An 18,439-nucleotide genomic window follows, 5' to 3' on the forward strand; every position below is an offset into this window, starting at 1 on the left:
CCTCAGATATTACAGACTCTTCTGAATCAGCGGCCTGCTGTTTGGGTCTTTTCTCCCTTTTACCACTTTCCTGCTGAATCAGTGAATTAATGGAGTCTGTAACTTCTATCCTAATTATGGATTTTAAATCCATGGCAAAGTTGGGGGTTTCTTCAGAGGTGGTCTTCAGAATAGAAGAATCTCTTCATATATGTGCTGGGTAAGTTATCGCCGCACATTCTTTATCTTTTAGCTTGGCGCTACACTTCTTAGTCCCCTCCTAGCAAAGAACTCCAGCATATCCATGGCATCAAGAGGAAAGCTGCCGGCCTCCACCATCTGGTGGTCAACCGTCCACTATATACCGGAGGGACGCCACAGCTCCGTCTGCTGCTGACCTCCCCCCAGAAATCTCGCATTATTTCCGGGTCAGACTTTTCCTTCCAGCGAGCGGTGTGAAGGGAGCATACCGGCGAGCCCTGTGCATAAACAGCCCCTGCATTTTACTGCCGCATTGCTTTCTGGCACACTTCCTCAGCAGGGCGCGCTAGAAATCCCACTAGTGCGCCTCGCGCTTGCGCAGATCTGGGTTGCCATAACTCCAGCGCACTCAACACGGGGCACGCCAACCACGTTCAACAAAGTGGTCATGCAACTGCACACCCCAACGTCCTGGCCAGCGGTCGTGTCTCCAGATCTGTCAGCATCCCAGATCCTTGCAGACACCAACCAGACTTGGGTAAGTTCAATTGTACCGTTACTTTACTCTCTAGGTTCCTTCAAGGACCGGAAACCATATTGATGAAAAAGAGAGGTACCCCCCTTTTGTTCAGTAGGTTTCCTGTCCTTAATTAGTGGATACCCTCTCTCTCAGGTGGTGCTGTCATGGGAGAAGGGGAAAAACAAGACTGACCACAAGACCATCACAGCCATCTACACATCATAGGGGAGATCTCATGACACCTTCTCTCCATCTACCTGATGATCCTGAGGAACATTGGGATCTTCTTGTTTACAGTCCTGTGGAAGAAGAGGACGGGGACATCTCTCTGGTGTTGTCCTCTTACTGGACAGATCTGGAGGAAACACATACAGGGACTGAATTCATTTTTTACATACAGATAATTATAGGCCGTGTGTATTTAGTCCTGTCTATTAGATGGTGATGTGAGGGGCTGGGGAACCTCCATCATGACGTCCTTGTACAGATCTTTGTGTCCTTCTAAATACTCCCACTCCTCCATGGAGAAATAGACGGCGACATCCTGACCCCTTATAGGAACCTGACACATACAATGATACCGTCATCCCCCCGATCCCTCCATAGCGTTACTGTATAATGTCCCAGCATTCCCAGCAGTGTCACCTCTCCAGTCAGCAGCTCAATCATCTTGTAGGTGAGTTCTAGGATCTTCTGGTCATTGATGTCCTCATGTATCAGGGGGTGAGGTGGAGGCCCTGTGATTGGGCTCAGGGGTCTTCTCCATCCCTCAGACACAGGGTCCTGACAGCACTCACTAGAGGTCTTCTTCACTACTGTGTAATCCTGGTTATGGAGAGACACATTATTAAATCTCCCTCCAGACATTTCCAGAGTCCTCACCTCTCCAGTTCTGTCCATCTGTTATTCCCATAGATAAGAATGATGTAATGTGACGTCATCAGAATCTCTCACCTCTCCAGTAAGCCGGAAGAGGATCTCTAGGGTGAGGTGGAATATCCTCTCCGCCATCTTGTCTCGCTCCCTATCCTTCGAGGAAAATTCTCTTCTATAGAAGATCTTCACTGAGAGGATCCGATATTGTAGAGACCTGAATGAGAAGAAGATGAGAAGTTGTAATGTCATCAATAATTCTATGTAATAATACAATTACTGATTCCGGTATAAAGCAGTAATCTGTGGATCTGATCCTGGATGATGCCGGAAGAAGAAGAAGAAGTGGATTTTTATGGCGGCCATTAATGAGCTCCACTCTGAGGACCGGAGGAGGTTGGGCCTGAACGCTGCACTCGTGGTGTGAACAAGGACATAGTAGATTATTTAGGAATATTCTCTTGTTCTTCCCTCCGGTGATTTGTGGACTAAACTCGCTCATTCAAGAGAACAGGTCCAGGAAAAAGAACGGACTGTCCACGAAACCATATCTGAGCCGGTGTCTCAGCAGAGCGGTGACGGACTGCTCCTGCCGGTGACTCTGCGGCTCCTGATGAGTCACGTAGACGGAGCAGCGGTTTCTCTTTGGCTCTGCTTTCTCGATGGGACGTGACTGACGGCATCACACTGATTGTTAGCTGCCTCCCTGCGAGCAGCCAGCGGTCAATCAGAGGGATGATTTATTTCACCATGCAAGAAAAACAGACACAAAATAGACGCATAGTGTGAATAATTGCTAATCCTGATAGGGAGTAATGGAGACTCCACATACCTCCACCTGCAGAGCCGCCACCACATATATGGCTGCTCTGTGCGCACAGGAGCTGTGATGAGGTCACAGGAGGGGAGGAGTCAGGGGTCACATGATCAGGGGCCTCAGTGGATGCAGGACTCTGCTGTGCTGGTTGTCATGGTGCTGGATGAGCTGAAGTTTATGTGTGGGGTCAGGAGGGGTTTACAGTGTGGATGTAGCAGAGCCGAGTGTGTACGAGGTGTACGGAGCGGAGCCGTGTGTGTACGAGGTGTACGGAGCAGAGCCGCGTGTGTACGAGGTGTACGGAGCGGAGCCGCGCATGTACGAGGTGTACGGAGCGGAGCCGTGTGTGTACGAGGTGTACGGAGCGGAGCCGTGTGTGTACGAGGTGTATGGAGCGGAGCCGCGTGTGTACGAAGCGTGCGGAGCGGAGCCACGCGTGTACGAGGCATGCGGAGCGCAGCCGCGTGTGGACGAGGTGTACGGAGTGGAGCTGCGTGTGGACGAGGCGTACGGAGCGGAGTCGCGTGTACGAGGTGTACGGAGCGGAGCCGCGCGTGTACGAGGTGTACGGAGCGGAGCCGCGCGTGTACGAGGTGTTTATGGAGCGGAGCCGCGCGTGTACGAGGTGTACGGAGCGTAGCCGTGCGTGTATGAGCTGTACGGAGCGGAGCCGCGTGTGTACGAGGTACGGAGCGGAGCCGCGCGTGTACGAGGTGTACGGAGCGGAGCCGCGCGTGTACGAGGTGTACGGAGCGGAGCCGCGCGTGTACGAGGTGTACGGAGCGGAGCCGCGCGTGTACGAGGTGTACGGAGCGGAGTCGCGCGTGTACGAGGTGTACGGAGCAGAGCCGCGCGTGTACGAGGTGTACGGAGCAGAGCCGCGCGTGTACGAAGTGTACGGAGCAGAGCCACGCGTGTACGAGGTGTACGGAGCAGAGCCCCGCGTGTACGAGGTGTACAGAGCGGTGCCGAGTGTGTACAAGGTGTATGGAGCGGAGCCGCGCGTGTACGAGGTGTACTGAGCAGAGCCGCGCGTGTACGAGGTGTACTGAGCGGAGCCTCGTGTGTACAAGGGGTACGGAGCGGAGCCTCGTGTGTATGAGGGGTACGGAGCGGAGCCGAATGTGTATGAGGAGTACGGAGCGGAGCCGCGCGTATACGAGGTGTACGGAGCGGAGCCGCGTGTGTACGAGGCGTATGGAGCGGAGCCGCGCATGTACGAGGCTTACGGAGCAGAGCCGTGCGTGTGCGAGGCGTACGGAGCAGAGTCGTGTGTACGAGGTGTACGGAGCAGAGCCGCGTGTGTACGAGGTGTATGGAGCAGAGCCGTGTATGAGGTGTATGGAGCAGAGCCGTGTGTGTACAAGGTATACGGAGCGGAGCTGCGTGTGTACGAGGTGTATGGAGCGGAGCAGGGTGTGTACGAGGTGTACGGAGCAGAGCCGCGTGTGTACGAGGTGTACGGAGCGGAGCCGCGTGTGTACGAGGTGTACGGAGCGGAGCCGCGTGTGTACGAGGTGTACGGAGCGGAGCCGCGTGTGTATGAGGTGTACGGAGCGGAGCCGCGTGTGTACGAGGTATGGACCGGAGCTGTCTACGAGGTGTACGGAGCGGAGCCGTGTGTGTTTATATTCTGTCTGTTAAAAACATGGATAGAATATGAACGTGAACAGCAGAGGTGTGAACGAGGCCTAGGACTGACACTGCGCCTCCTTTATTTCATCCATGCTGAGCTCTTCATTGAGGCTGTGGAGACGATGGGGCATATTTATCGCGGGTTCATGCTGTTTGATCAATGTGCACGTGTTTAGACTAAGTTTACACAAACCACTAGGTGGCGCTTCCTTTGTGCCAGGAATGTGTGCTTCCGTTTTGCTGCATCTTTCAGTGCGCGGTGCCTCGCTCTAGACCACGTCCCTTTCCAGTAAGGCGACGCCCAGTTGTTGCAGAATGTCCTGAATAAGGTAGAAATGATGAAACAAGTTGACCACATAGGCGGCTTCTGTTGAATGAAATGAGAGAGTCGTAGCTGTGGAATATTGTACAATGGATAATACAAAAAAAATAGGACCCGCATGTGGCGCCCCTGAGGGTTCGACCGCCACAGGAATGCTGCACTTCTCCAATGGAGTGTAGTGTTCCTCCTCTGAGGTAAGCCCAGTGTGATGGTTGTGACCTAACCTTTTGCATCCAACACCACATTTCCACCAGAGGGAGCTAGTATGCACTAGGTGCTGCTCCCCTGGTTACAGGGAGACTGGGGAACACAAAATGGTAGGAACCAGTTAGTGGGTGTGGGTGGAGGAACACTAGTTAGTTACACTTCAAATTTCATATTTAATAGAATGCCATCTTTGATCTTGGTTCGGTTCGGTTCTTTTTGGTCCTTATTAGTCCTTCGTCTCTGGCAGTCTGCCTGTCAAGTGGTCCGTCCTTTGTCTAGCCTTTGCTAGTCTGTCGGCTGTCTCTGTGCTGTCAAAATACTGTGTGTAATGTGACTTCCCTCCGGGAGCGCAGATCCTGTGTGGGCCTGCACCGGCAAGGGACACAGCCCTCGTACCCCGATCTTTGGGACGAGAGGTAGGTTGCAGACAAGGAATGTCTCAACCCGGCCGAGGACCAGGATCAAGAAGGCCCGGGAGCTTTAGAGTGTGGCTCCCTAGCAAATGGGTCCCGGGGAGGATGCAGACGGAGCGGAGCACGCCACCTGTCCTCGCCTACCTGATCTATTCAGAGGGATTCCGGCTGCAAGAGGGGTACCGGCCCCCGACACCCGACCTTGTACTCCTCCACGTCCAGGACGGGAAAGCCCGTTTAGGCCCTGAGGATCCCGCCGGGCGTCGGATGGAGAGGAATTGCCACCTGACCCCTACACCTGAGAGGAGCTCAGAGGGAGACCCGGCCTATCTACGCACGCACAGACGGGAAAGGGTGAAGTCTGTAGTGCAGGAACACTCTGGTGTAGGGTCGCTGCCTAACACTGGACTTCCTCGGAGGTAGTCGGACCCCCGTCCCTGGTGGCCGCAGGACTCCGTGAGGAGCAGGGAGTCGCCTTCCCGCTAACATCTCTGAGTGAGTAAAGCTTTGGAAGTTCACCCCTATGGCCTCCGGACTGTTCATTACGCGCCATGCCACGCGACGCGGTGCCCATATTCCCCGCGCTACTGCAACCCCCCTTCTTCCTGTTTGCCTGCCCTGAGGCCTTGCGCCGCCTGTGGGGAGCAGTAATAACTTTAGCCGCCATGACATCGAGCCTCAGTGGACTGCTAGCGGCGCTGGTGGCCCTTCACCAGACACCACAGGTGGCGTAGTCGTAAAAATCAGCCACTGAACCCGGAATAGCCCACAGCATCTCTTTCTAATGTGACTGCCCTGAGCACGGGTCGGGCCCGGGCCACGGCTGCATCCCATCTCTTCAACGCAGGGCCCGACACCGAGTCCCCCAACACCCAGGGTAAAACACGGGCTTTCTGAGTAGAGGCGTCACAACCACACCTTTAGTATTTAATTAATCCTCTATGTGGCCAATATACACTGCTCAAAAAAATAAAGGGAACACTGAAATAACACATCCTAGATCTGAATGAATGAAATCTTCTCATTGAATACTTTGTTCTGTACAAAGTTGAATGTGCTGACAACAAAATCACACAAAAATCATCAATGGAAATCAAATTGATTAACCAGTGGAGGTCTGGATTTGGAGTCACCCCCAAAATTAAAGTGGAAAAACACACTACAGGCTGATCCAACTTTGATGTAATGTCCTTAAAACAAGTCAAAATGAGGTTCAGTATTGTGTGTGGCCTCCACGTGCCTGTATGACCTCCCTACAACGCCTGGGCATGCTCCTGATGAGGCTCAGTATTATGTGTGGCCTCCACGTGCCTGTATGACCTCCCTACAATGCCTGGGCATGCTCCTGATGAGGCTGAGTATTGTGTGTGGCCTCCACGTGCCTGTATGACCTCCCTACAACGCCTGGGCATGCTCCTGATGAGGCTCAGTATTGTGTGTGGCCTCCACGTGCCTGTATGACCTCCCTACAACGCCTGGGCATGCTCCTGATGAGGCTGAGTATTGTGTGTGGCCTCCACGTGTCTGTATGACCTCCCTACAACGCCTGGGCATGCTCCTGATGAGGCTGAGTATTGTGTGTGGCCTCCACGTGCCTGTATGACCTCCCTACAACGCCTGGGCATGCTCCTGATGAGGCTGAGTATTGTGTGTGGCCTCCACGTGCCAGTATGAGCTCCCTACAACGCCTGGGCATGCTCCTGATGAGGCTGAGTATTGTGTGTGGCCTCCACGTGCCTGTATGACCTCCCTACAACGCCTGGGCATGCTCCTGATGAGGCTCAGTATTGTGTGTGGCCTCCACGTGCCTGTATGACCTCCCTACAATGCCTGGGCATGCTCCTGATGAGGCTGAGTATTGTGTGTGGCCTCCACGTGCCTGTATGACCTCCTTACAACGCCTGGGCATGCTCCTGATGAGGTTGTGTGTGGCCTCCACGTGCCTGTATGACCTCCCTACAACGCCTGGGCATGCTCCTGATGAGGCTCAGTATTATGTGTGGCCTCCACGTGCCTGTATGACCTCCCTACAATGCCTGGGCATGCTCCTGATGAGGCTGAGTATTGTGTGTGGCCTCCATGTGCCTGTATGACCTCCCTACAAAGCCTGGGCATGCTCCTGATGAGGCTCAGTATTGTGTGTGGCCTCCACGTGCCTGTATGACCTCCCTACAATGCCTGGGCATGCTCCTGATGAGGCTGAGTATTGTGTGTGGCCTCCACGTGTCTCTATGACCTCCCTACAACGCCTGGGCATGCTCCTGATGAGGCTGAGTATTGTGTGTGGCCTCCACGTGCCTGTATGACCTCCCTACAACGCCTGGGCATGCTCCTGATGAGGCTGAGTATTGTGTGTGGCGTCCACGTGCCAGTATGAGCTCCCTACAACGCCTGGGCATGCTCCTGATGAGGCTGAGTATTGTGTGTGGCCTCCACGTGCCTGTATGACCTCCCTACAACACCTGGGCATGCTCCTGATGAGGCTCAGTATTGTGTGTGGCCTCCACGTGCCTGTATGACCTCCCTACAATGCCTGGGCATGCTCCTGATGAGGCTGAGTATTGTGTGTGGCCTCCACGTGCCTGTATGACCTCCCTACAACGCCTGGGCATGCTCCTGATGAGGTTGTGTGTGGCCTCCACGTGCCTGTATGACCTCCCTACAACGCCTGGGCATGCTCCTGATGAGGCTGAGTTTTGTGTGTGGCCTCCACGTACCTGTATGACCTCCCTACAATGCCTGGGCATGCTCCTGATGAGGCTGAGTATTGTGTGTGGCCTCCACGTACCTGTATGACCTCCCTACAACGCCTGGGCATGCTCCTGATGACGCTGAGTATTGTGTGTGGCCTCCATTTGCCTGTATGACCTCCCTACAACGCCTGGGCATGCTCCTGATGAGGCTGAGTATTGTGTGTGGCCTCCACGTGCCTGTATGACCTGCCTACAACGCCTGGGCATGCTCCTGATGAGGCTGAGTATTGTGTGTGGCCTCCACGTGTCTGTATGACCTCCCTACAACACCTGGGCATGCTCCTGATGAGGCTGAGTATTGTGTGTGGCCTCCACGTGCCTGTATGACCTCCCTACAACGCCTGGGCATGCTCCTGATGAGGCTGAGTATTGTGTGTGGCCTCCACGTGCCTGTATGACCTCCCTACAATACCTGGGCATGCTCCTGATGAGGCTGAGTATTGTGTGTGGCCTCCACGTGCCTGTATGATCTCCCTACAATGCCTGGGCATGCTCCTGATGAGGCTGAGTATTGTGTGTGGCCTCCACGTGCCTGTATGACCTCCCTACAACGCCTGGGCATGCTCCTGATGAGGCTCAGTATTGTGTGTGACCTCCACGTGCCTGTATGACCTCTCTACAACCCCTGGGCATGCTCATGATGAGGCTGAGTATTGTGTGTGGCCTCCACGTACCTGTATGACCTCCCTACATCGCCTGGGCATGCTCCTGATGAGGCTCAGTATTGTGTGTGGCCTCCACGTGCCTGTATGAGCTCCCTACAACGCCTGGGCATGATCCTGATGTGGCTGAGTATTGTGTGTGGCCTCCACGTGCCTGTATGACCTCCCTACAATGCCTGGGCATGCTCCTGATGAGGTTGTGTGTGGCCTCCACGTGCCTGTATGACCTCCCTACAACGCCTGGGCATGCTCCTGATGAGGTTGTGTGTGGCCTCCACGTGCCTGTATGACCTCCCTACAACGCCTGGGCATGCTCCTGATGAGGCTGAGTATTGTGTGTGGCCTCTACGTGCCTGTATGACCTCCCTACAACGCCTGGGCATGCTCCTGATGAGGCTGAGTATTGTGTGTGGCCTCCACGTACCTGTATGACCTCCCTACAACGCCTGGGCATGCTCCTGATGAGGCTGAGTATTGTGTGTGGCCTCCACGTACCTGTATGACCTCCCTACAATGCCTGGGCATGTTCCTGATGAGGCTGAGTATTGTGTGTGGCCTCCACGTGCCTGTATGACCTCCCTACAACGCCTGGGCATGCTCCTGATGAGGCTCAGTATTGTGTGTGGACTCCACGTGCCTGTATGACCTCCCTACAATGCCTGGGCATGCTCCTGATGAGGCTGAGTATTGTGTGTGACCTCCACGTGCCTGTGTGACCTCCCTACAACGCCTGGGCATGCTCCTTATGAGGCTGAGTATTGTGTGTGGCCTCGACATGCCTGTGTGACCTCCCTACCATGCCTGGGCATGCTCCTGATGAGGCTGAGTATTGTGTGTGGCCTCCACGTGTCTGTATGACCTCCCTACAACGCCTGGGCATGCTCCTGATGAGGCTGAGTATTGTGTGTGGCCTCCACGTGCCTGTATGACCTCCCTACAACGCCTGGGCATGCTCCTGATGAGGCTCAGTATTGTATGTGTCCTCCACGTGCCTGTATGACCTCCCTACAACGCCTGGGCATGCTCCTGATGAGGCTGAGTAATGTGTGTGGCCTCCACGTGCCTGTATGACCTCCATACAACGCGTGGGCATGCTCCTGGTGAGGCTGAGTATTGTGTGTGGCCTCCATGTGCCTGTATGACCTCCCTACAACGCCTGGGCATGCTCCTGATGAGGTTGCGGGTGGTCGCCTGTGGGAGCTCCTCCCAGACCTGGACTAAAACATCCGCTAACTCCTGGACAGTCTGTGGTGCAACGTGACGTTGGTGGATGGAGCGTGACATGATGTCCCAGATGTGCTCAATCGGATTCAGGTCTGGGGAACGGGTGGCCAGTCCATAGCTTTAATGCCTTCATCTTGCAGGAACTGCTGACACACTCCAGCCACATGAGGTCTGGCATTTTCCTGCATTAGGAGGAACCCAGGGCCAACCGCACCAGCATATGGTCTCACAAGGGGTCTGAGGATCTCATCTTGGTACCTAATGGCAGTCAGGCTACTTCTGGCGAGCACATGGAGGGCTGTGCAGCCCTCCAAAGAAATGCCACCCCACACCATTACTGACCCACTGCCAAACCGGTCATGCTGAAGGATGTTGCAGGCAGCAGATCGCTCTCCACGGCGTCTCCAGACTCTGTCACGTCTGTTACATGTGCTCAGTGTGAACCTGCTTTCATCTATGAAGAGCACAGGGCGCCAGTGGCGACTTTGCCAATCCTGGTGTTCTATGGTAAATGCCAGGTGTCCTGCATGGTGTTGGGCTGTGAGCACAACCCCCATCTGTGGACGTCGAGCCTTCATACCACCCTCATGGAGTCGGTATCTAACCGTTTGTGCAGACACATGCCACAGCTCGCACTGATGTGCCATCCTGGATGAACTGCACTCCCTGAGCAACTTCTGTGGGTTGTACTGTAGACACCGCCTCATGCTACTGCACCTCTAGGGGTGAGAGCAATGACAATATGAAAAAGTGACCAAAACAACAGCCAAAAAGGATGAGAACAGAGAAATGGTCTGTGGTTACCACCTGCAGAACCGCTCCTTTATAGGGGGTATCTTGCTAATTGCCGAACATTTCTACCAGTTGTCTGTTCCATTTGCACAACAGCAGGAGAAATTGATTCACAATCAGTGTCGCTTCATAACTGGACAGGTAGATTTCACAGAAGTGTTATTGACTTGGAGTTACATTGTGTTGTTTAAGTGTTTCCTTTATTTTTTTGAGCAGTGTACTTTGCCAAACTGCCTTTATCTAGTAATACACATCACAAGAAGGGGTTAAACAATAGAGTCCCAGTTTGTTTTCTTGTACCATATACCTTCCATAATAAAACCTTCAGATAAGCTTTAGTGGTTCTCCTGAAATGACCCCGATAGAGGACTCAAACCTGCACAATGTCTACAAGACTGAAGAATGTTCAAGTTACCTCTGTGTCAAAAGAACTGGGGTGAGTATGGAGACTGTGAGGACCCCCAGCCAAACCCCGACGCTCAGCCCCCCTATCGCTCTCCCCCCTTTAACAATACAATAATGTAACTTTTACAACTGGATGGGTGAGGATCGGTCACAGATTTATTAACTCTTTACACTCATTCCATTAGAAAGGCATTTTATTCCACAATAATTCCGCTTGTTGCAGCATGCCCCGTGTCTCCACACCGGCAAATTGGCCAACAAGTGTAACTGTTCAACATATCCTTTCTATTTCCAGGCCACGGAGGATCCTGCATACTCGTAGGCAGGACTCCGTCCCCCACCCATCGTCATTAACGCTTGTTTCACTCCGTCCTGGAGTCCTGGCAGGAATATATCCAGTCCAATATCGGTTAGGTGAACCCCATCGGGCCGTATGAGGCCTGCTCTTTCTCCTTCCAGCTCTCGGTGTCGTATCACTACACTACCTATTTCTTTTACAAATTTTGCCATCCGATTATTTATTAGCCGCCTTGTCCGTTTGATGGCCGTAATGTCTCGCGCACCTTGCCATACCGCTCTCGGCACCATCTCCGACCATACTATCGTTAGTTTTCTAAAAAATGATTTGAAGCGTTCAGTGTCTAGCTTCATTATTGCCATTAGTTCTGCACTTTTGTAATGACCGAGGTCGTTTCCCCCGGCGTGTATCACTAATATGACCGGACCTGTCACTTCTCTCCCTATGTCGATTACCTCCATTAGCACCTGTGGCCATCGCAGACCTCTAATACCTCTCCAGTTGAAATATGTGTTATGAAACCCCATATTCCTCCCGCCCGGGCGGACTTTCGCCCTTTTTTCTGCCTAGTATATGTACGAGTGGCCTATCACCCACACTGTTGGCTTAGCGTCACCTGTAAAAGAAACAAACCACGTTAGGATAACAAGTCCGGTCTTATGTATCTCGCAAAACACGTGGATCGCCATCTGCCTATCCTCTGCACTACCGTCTCTGACAGTCCTGCTCTTGCTGCTTCCGTGGCTGCGCCTATGCGGAATGAGTGTGTCCCGTAATCTTTGGGGTGGTTCCCTGCCGATGTTATGCATTTATTAAATATAGCTTGGAACTGGTATCTTGATAATGGCGCTCCATCAATGTGTGATAGGAAGAAATTACTTTGTGGCCTGATGGCTGTATATGTTTTTACTATTGTTACCGGACACAATGTACTGTTTGTGGGTTGTAGAAGTACCCAAGTGCCCCTGCCCGCTGCGTCCATTTTGGATTTGCGTATGCGTAGGCGTATTGCATTATTGGCTATGACTACGTCCTGATGTAATAAGCCTCCATTGGTGATGATTTTGGATTGAGGGACTAATTCGCTTATGCATAGCGCCCCGAAGAAGGCGATCACAAATGCAGTAGACAGTAGTGTTGCTTCAAATTGTGAGTGTCATGTTAATGGTGTTAGGGATATGATTCGGGAAAGCAATTTCAATGGGACGTCTGCACTCCTTGCTTGGCTGAGCCCTTTTCCACCCTTTTAAGGCTTGTGTAATAATGAATCTCTTTGTCATGTCTCCCCAATTCAGTAGTTGGAAGTGAAATGCTACTCCAGTCAGCCACCGCTGCGCCGACGCCCCTGATATGACCCTCATCATTAGCTAGTGGAGAAATTCTATGGTGACTTGTAACCTGGCTTGTTCACATTGATCAACCTGTCTGCCTGCCACTAGTCGTTGCCACTCTTCCCATGCCTTACTGTATGCTTGCCACGTCGACGGGGCGACTGACGCTCTGTTTAATGGCATCAGCTGTTCGCCACTAGATCCCATAGGGAGGGTGGACAACTGGTACCCGATGGGTGGGCGTTGGGGAGGAGCTGTCTGAAAACCTGCCAATTGAATTGTGATAAAGCGTTAGCAGCAGCATTAGACCCTTCAGCATCGTGGCTCGCGCGGACCCATATATTGTGTTTTAGGCACAGGAATGCTAGCCGGCGTAGTAGGCCTAGCACTGGGAGAGACGATGATGCCATCTTATTAATGCAGTGCGCTAGGCTGGTGTTTCTTGTTATGAAGCGTATATTTTTGTTAGTCAGGCGCATGCCCCATATTTCTATTGCTACCCCTATTGAGAAGAGTTCTAGTAGTGTGTGGTTATTTGTAAACCCTTGTTCAGACTAATACGAAGGCCATACGCCTGTGCACCACTGGTTATCTAGTATCGCTGCATCTCCGCCCGCTTCTGCCGCCCCGGTGAATAATCTTAGTTCAATGTTGGACTGTTCTGCTGACATAAATAACGTGTGACCGTTGAATGATTATAAGAAGGTTTTCCACACCTCTAAGTCCGCCCGAAGCTGCCTGCTGATTCTGATTCTATGACTCGGTTTTAATGCACGTTTTGTTGCGAGGGATAAACGACGAGAAAACACCCTTCCGACTGGCATCACCCGGCTGGCAAACACAGAGGCCTAGTAACACTTTTGCATCTGCTGTAGTGTTACTTTCCATACTGTGCAAAATCCCTCGATCAGGTGAAATGTTTTTTGAATTTTTTCTGTTGGGAGGCGGAACAACCTTGCTGTAGTGTCGATTTCGATGCCTAAGAACGATAGCTTTGTTGTGGGGCCTATGGTTTTTGTTGGGCATAATGGGACTCCGAACCGTCGCGAGATGTTTGTGAATTCGTCGAGTAATGATTGGCATTGATTTGAATTTTTGGGTCCGACGAATAGGAAGTCATCTAGGTAATGTGTGACGGACCTACTGCCAGTTTCGTACCTCAACACCCATTCTAGGAAAGATCTGAATAGCTCAAAGTAGTAACAGGATATAGAACAACCCATTGGGAGTCAAGTGTCGTAGAAGTAGTCATTGTCCACTTGGCATCCCAACATGTGGTAGCAATCTGGGTGTACCGGAAGTAGGCGAAAGGCGGATTCTATGTCTGATTTAGCGAGCAGCGCTCCGGGCCCCGCATCGCGTACTAACATTACTGCTCTGTCGAACGATGCGTAGGAGACCGAGGCGTCTTCAGACGTAATAACGTCATTCACAGACTCTCCTTTCGGGTAAGATAAATGATGGATTAGACGGAATGAACCTGTCTCTTTTTTGGGGATTATTCCCAGAGGGGAAACTCTTTGGTTACTGAATGGTGGTGTTGGGAAGGGGCCCGCTACTCTGCCTAGGGTTACTTCTTTTTGTATTTTTTTCCTAAGTATTTCGGGGTGCTCTCTTTCAGATTTAAGGTTATTTGCAAAGGTGGACGTTTTATTAAGTTTGAAGGGGATGAAAAAAACGTATGTGAAACCAAAACGTGACTGCCCCGCCACGTCTTTCTTAGGAAATTGGTCTAGCCAGGGGCCCATCGCGTTTACGCTCACCGGGGTCCTTGGATTCTGACTGTGGGAGTTTAATTGATAATTTGCTTGCGGGGCGAGAACATCTCGTTGCAGGGTGGGCTCCTCCACAGGCTGAGCATTCATGCTTGTATCTCCATAAGGCGTAAAAGCGACAATGTCCCTCGTTGTACTGCCAGCAGGCCCCTGGTTTACGTACGACCACTGAATTTTGGCCTGCTGTTGTCGGTTGTCCAGTAGCCGTTGTTGGAAAGGGGTGGTGTTTCTGTGACAGCATTAATCGCAACCATACGTCTGTAGCTTTTACCCACCAGCCTAGCTGTGGTTGTTGGCCAACCGCCTCCGGAACTCTTCATCGTAGCGCCACCATGCTGAACCGCCGTGGGCTTTGTATGAGTTATACACTGTATCCTGGTATATGAATAGTTCCGGGCAGCGTTCCGGATTCTTTTGGCCCATTATACAACCTAGCACAGAAAACGCTTGTAACCAGTTACTCATTGTCTTTGCGACCTTTTGCCTGTTTCTGTCGAATGGTCTGTCGGCTATCCTTCTCTCTTTGTCTATAGTATGTTGGTCAGCGGTTATTAGTGACCAAATGTCAATGTAGTCATTATTCCAAATTTTAATTCTAGTTTCCTCATCTATATGTGAGCCTAATGGGCTAATCCCGCAAAAGAATGCATCCTTGTGTACGCTGGCTAATGGTGGATTTGTTTTCGTAGAATTCTGTATTGCGCCTGGTGGCGTGGATAGTTGTTCGACCAGGGCCTTAAGGGCTGCTATTAAGTTGGTGTTACTATTTCCCATTTCAGTTATCATCATATTGCACTCACCAATTCCTGCGGCTGGAGGAGGGTCTCCGATGTGTGGAGGAACTCCGGCACCAGACTCGAGCGGGGTGAGCGGCGTGCCTCTGCTCGTAGACCTGCGTGAAATCGATGCACCGTGCAGGCTGTAAGCTCTGGAGGGTGCCATTGTACTATTTCTGTCCCACGGAGGACGGGATCGGTGCAGGTGGCTGTTGGGGCTCGACGATGCGCCCGACATGTCTGAAATGGAGGATGGTGAGCGCCACCTTGAGGACCTTGACCTGCGACCCGTCCTGTGGGATGCCGATCTGCGCTTTGTTTGATACGACCGCTTCCTTCGCCGGTGACTTGTGTGCAATGGCGTAGATCTGTCGGAGGAGGAACTACAGCGAGTTCGCCTGGAGCGAGTATGCCTGGAGTCTCTCTGTGCCTGAGGGTGTATGGGGGGTTCTGCGCCATTTACAAGCATCCCGCCGGGACATGTCGGTGCTATTTGTGGCCAGCTGGAGGGCGTCAGGGGAACATTAACTGATAAATGATCAAATGGGCGCTGCGATGCTATAGCTGTGTCAGGCGCGTGCGTCGCTGCGCTATTATAGGGGTACATGGAGGAGGCGAGGATGGGCGCTGACGCGTTTAAGCTGCGCGTAGTGTCCATCAGGGGGACATTGATACCGGGAATGGGCGATAGATGGGCTGCGGTGATTACAGGGGCCGCTATGTCCCCTGGTTGTGTAATGTCATGTGTTCTGTTTTGGGAACTTTTTCTGTTATTTTTATTAGAGGGGTTTCTGCGGGGGAGTGTTTGGGGGTAGGCAGAGCACAGCCCCCGGCAGAGGATTCCTGTCTGGAGCTCTGCTCTACCACAGCCCCTGCTGTGTGTTGAGGGGGCGAGGACTGTGTAATATCTGGCCGGCAGCTTTTTCTGTGAGGCTGCGGGGTGCTGTGCCTAAAGTGCTCTGGAGGGCGGGAGTGCCGGCTGGACTTCTGCTCTCCAGGGCGCTCCTCGGCGGGATGTGGGACAGGAGTGGTCTTGGGGGTGGGGAACAATGGGCTCTGTGCTGTCCCCAGAGCCGGTGGCAGGCGGGAGCCCTGAATCCGCTCTGCGCCCGCCGCAGACCCTGCAGACAGCACACCTTCAGGTATTAGTGCAGCGGAACCCTGCACCTGCTGTGAGTGAGGCGCAGGGCCCACCGCCGCATGAGGAGCAGCCTCCTCCTCTGCCCCGCAGCATCCTGGACTGGGGGGCACGGCCTGCCGAGTCACGTGATGCGCTACAGGCTCTCTAGCCACGCCTCACCTAGGAAGCATAGAGGAGTCACGCGCCCGCTTCCCAGTTCCTGCGCGTGACAGCTGCGCAAAACCCCCCCAGCACCTCGCCAGCCAGCGCCCGTCGCACCGCTGCAGCTGAGCGCCCCCCCCCCGCCGGCATGCGCTCACCGGATCGGCGCCAGCGGCGCACGACGCTTCAAAACGGCCACCAGCTCCCCAGCGCCGGGGCGCGCAGCCACCTGAGACCTCTGCCGCTGTGTGGCTACAGTGGCCGGGCGAGAACGGGGGACAGGGCCGGGCCGCGGCAGCAATGAAGCCCCAAGTCCCAGTTGTGGGAATCGGCGAACTGTGGGTAATTCCTCCTGCTGGAGTGGGTGAGTGGGCCCAAGGGGAGAGGGGACTGGGTCTGGGGAGCAAGCTAGTCCCATGAGAGGTTGAGGGCCTGGAGCAGGGTGATCCGGGGATTTAAAGCTGGGGCCAGGGGGATGAGCGCTGAGCCCAGACATTAGGGCCTGTAACCAGCGCTCGCCCCCCTGTGCAAACCCAGCCTGGAGGGCCCCAGCAATCTGACCTGATCCAGGATTGTCCATATCGACGTTCAGCTCCGGGACCAACAAAGAAAGGGAGGAAGGTGGGATGTCCCGGTGTTTATGTATCCATGGGACGGCTTGTAGCAGCCATCCCTTCCGCTCTATTGGACCCTTCCAGGGACTTCAGGATCACTGGTTAGTAAAGGGCAGTGAAGGGGGGTCACCAATCGCCACGGCCCGGGGAGGGGCCACCACAGTCAGTGACTCCTTCCTTATTTAGTATGGAGTCTACCAGAGTTGTGTCCAGTGGCGTAAAACTGAGGCTTCAGATGATGGGCAAGCTCAGATGATGTTCATCACCATTATAAACCAGCTTGTGAATCAACTTGTGAAGACTCAGCATGCTGGGGAGTACAGATGATTAAAGTGGTTGTTTGGTCACAGAATACTGATTCATTGGATAGGTCATCCATAGGAGATCGGTAGGGTCCAACATCTAACAACCCCGTAATCACCTGTTATTTGTTTTGGTGTCTGCAGGTTAGAAACACTAAGAAGAAAGCTGCAAAGTATAGCTGCATTTAATCTGTAGTAGTCACTACAAATTACTTGTGAGGCCACATCTAGAATGTGGGATCCAGTTTTGGGCTTCACATTTTAAAACAGAGTCAGTTCAAAGGCGGCAGCTAGATTATTACAAGGGATGGAGGCCTCTCATATGATGAGAGGTTGGAAAAGTTGGGCTTTTTTAGCTTAGAAAAACGAAACCTCAGAGGAGATCTCACTTATATGTATAAAACACGTGAGATCAATACAAAGGACTTGTGTAACGGGATGGGTGGTGGAACCACTGTGCCGTGGTGCAAGGAGAGACTCGGGGCATATCAGACTTCGGATGTACAACGGCTTGACTACTCCATGACTCAAGAAGGGACGAGGAAGGTGGACCAGGTGCTAATCCGGGTCTGACCTTGGGAAGATAGCAGCTGACCCCCAAGGGATAGGAGGCAGGAACAGGCGGGCACGGCTGGTAGACTGGCAGGCAGGCACGGCTGGTAGACTGGCAGGTGGGCACAGCTGGTAGACTGGCAGGCGGGCACGGCTGGGAGACAGACAGGCTGACCGACAGGCAGGTAAATGGAGATACATGCACTGGGACCTGAGAACTAACAAGAGTGTTTAGCAAACAAATTTACAACGTTGCACAGGAACCTCCATGTTGGAGGAGGTGCCTTAAGCAGTTTATTTTATTTATTTATTTTACTCACTTACATAGCGCCATTAATTCCACAGCGCTTTACAGACATTATGGGCACTGTCCCCATTGGGGCTCACAATGTACATTCCCTATCATTATGTCTTTTTGGAGTGTGGGAGGAAACCAGAGAACTCGGAGGAAACCCACACAAACTCCTTGCAGATGTTGTCCTTTTAGTGTAATCCAACCATTGGCCAGGGACACTTCAGAATGGCGTGCGGCCCCTTAAGAGGCAGGAAGTGCGTGCGCTCCCCCAAGCACAGTACTCAGGGATCTGTTAGTTGTGTGTGTACCCCAAGCAGTGTCAGTGTGTAAGGATGACTGAGAAGTGGGACACTCTAGCCGGGGGCCGTGGCAGTAAGGGGGTCGGCGTCTCTGCCGCGGGAGAGGGGCAGG

Source organism: Phyllobates terribilis, unplaced genomic scaffold (assembly GCF_046119375.1).
Source record: "Phyllobates terribilis strain yellow unplaced genomic scaffold, ASM4611937v1 Scaffold_85__1_contigs__length_6476398, whole genome shotgun sequence".
Classification (NCBI taxonomy): domain Eukaryota; kingdom Metazoa; phylum Chordata; class Amphibia; order Anura; family Dendrobatidae; genus Phyllobates; species Phyllobates terribilis.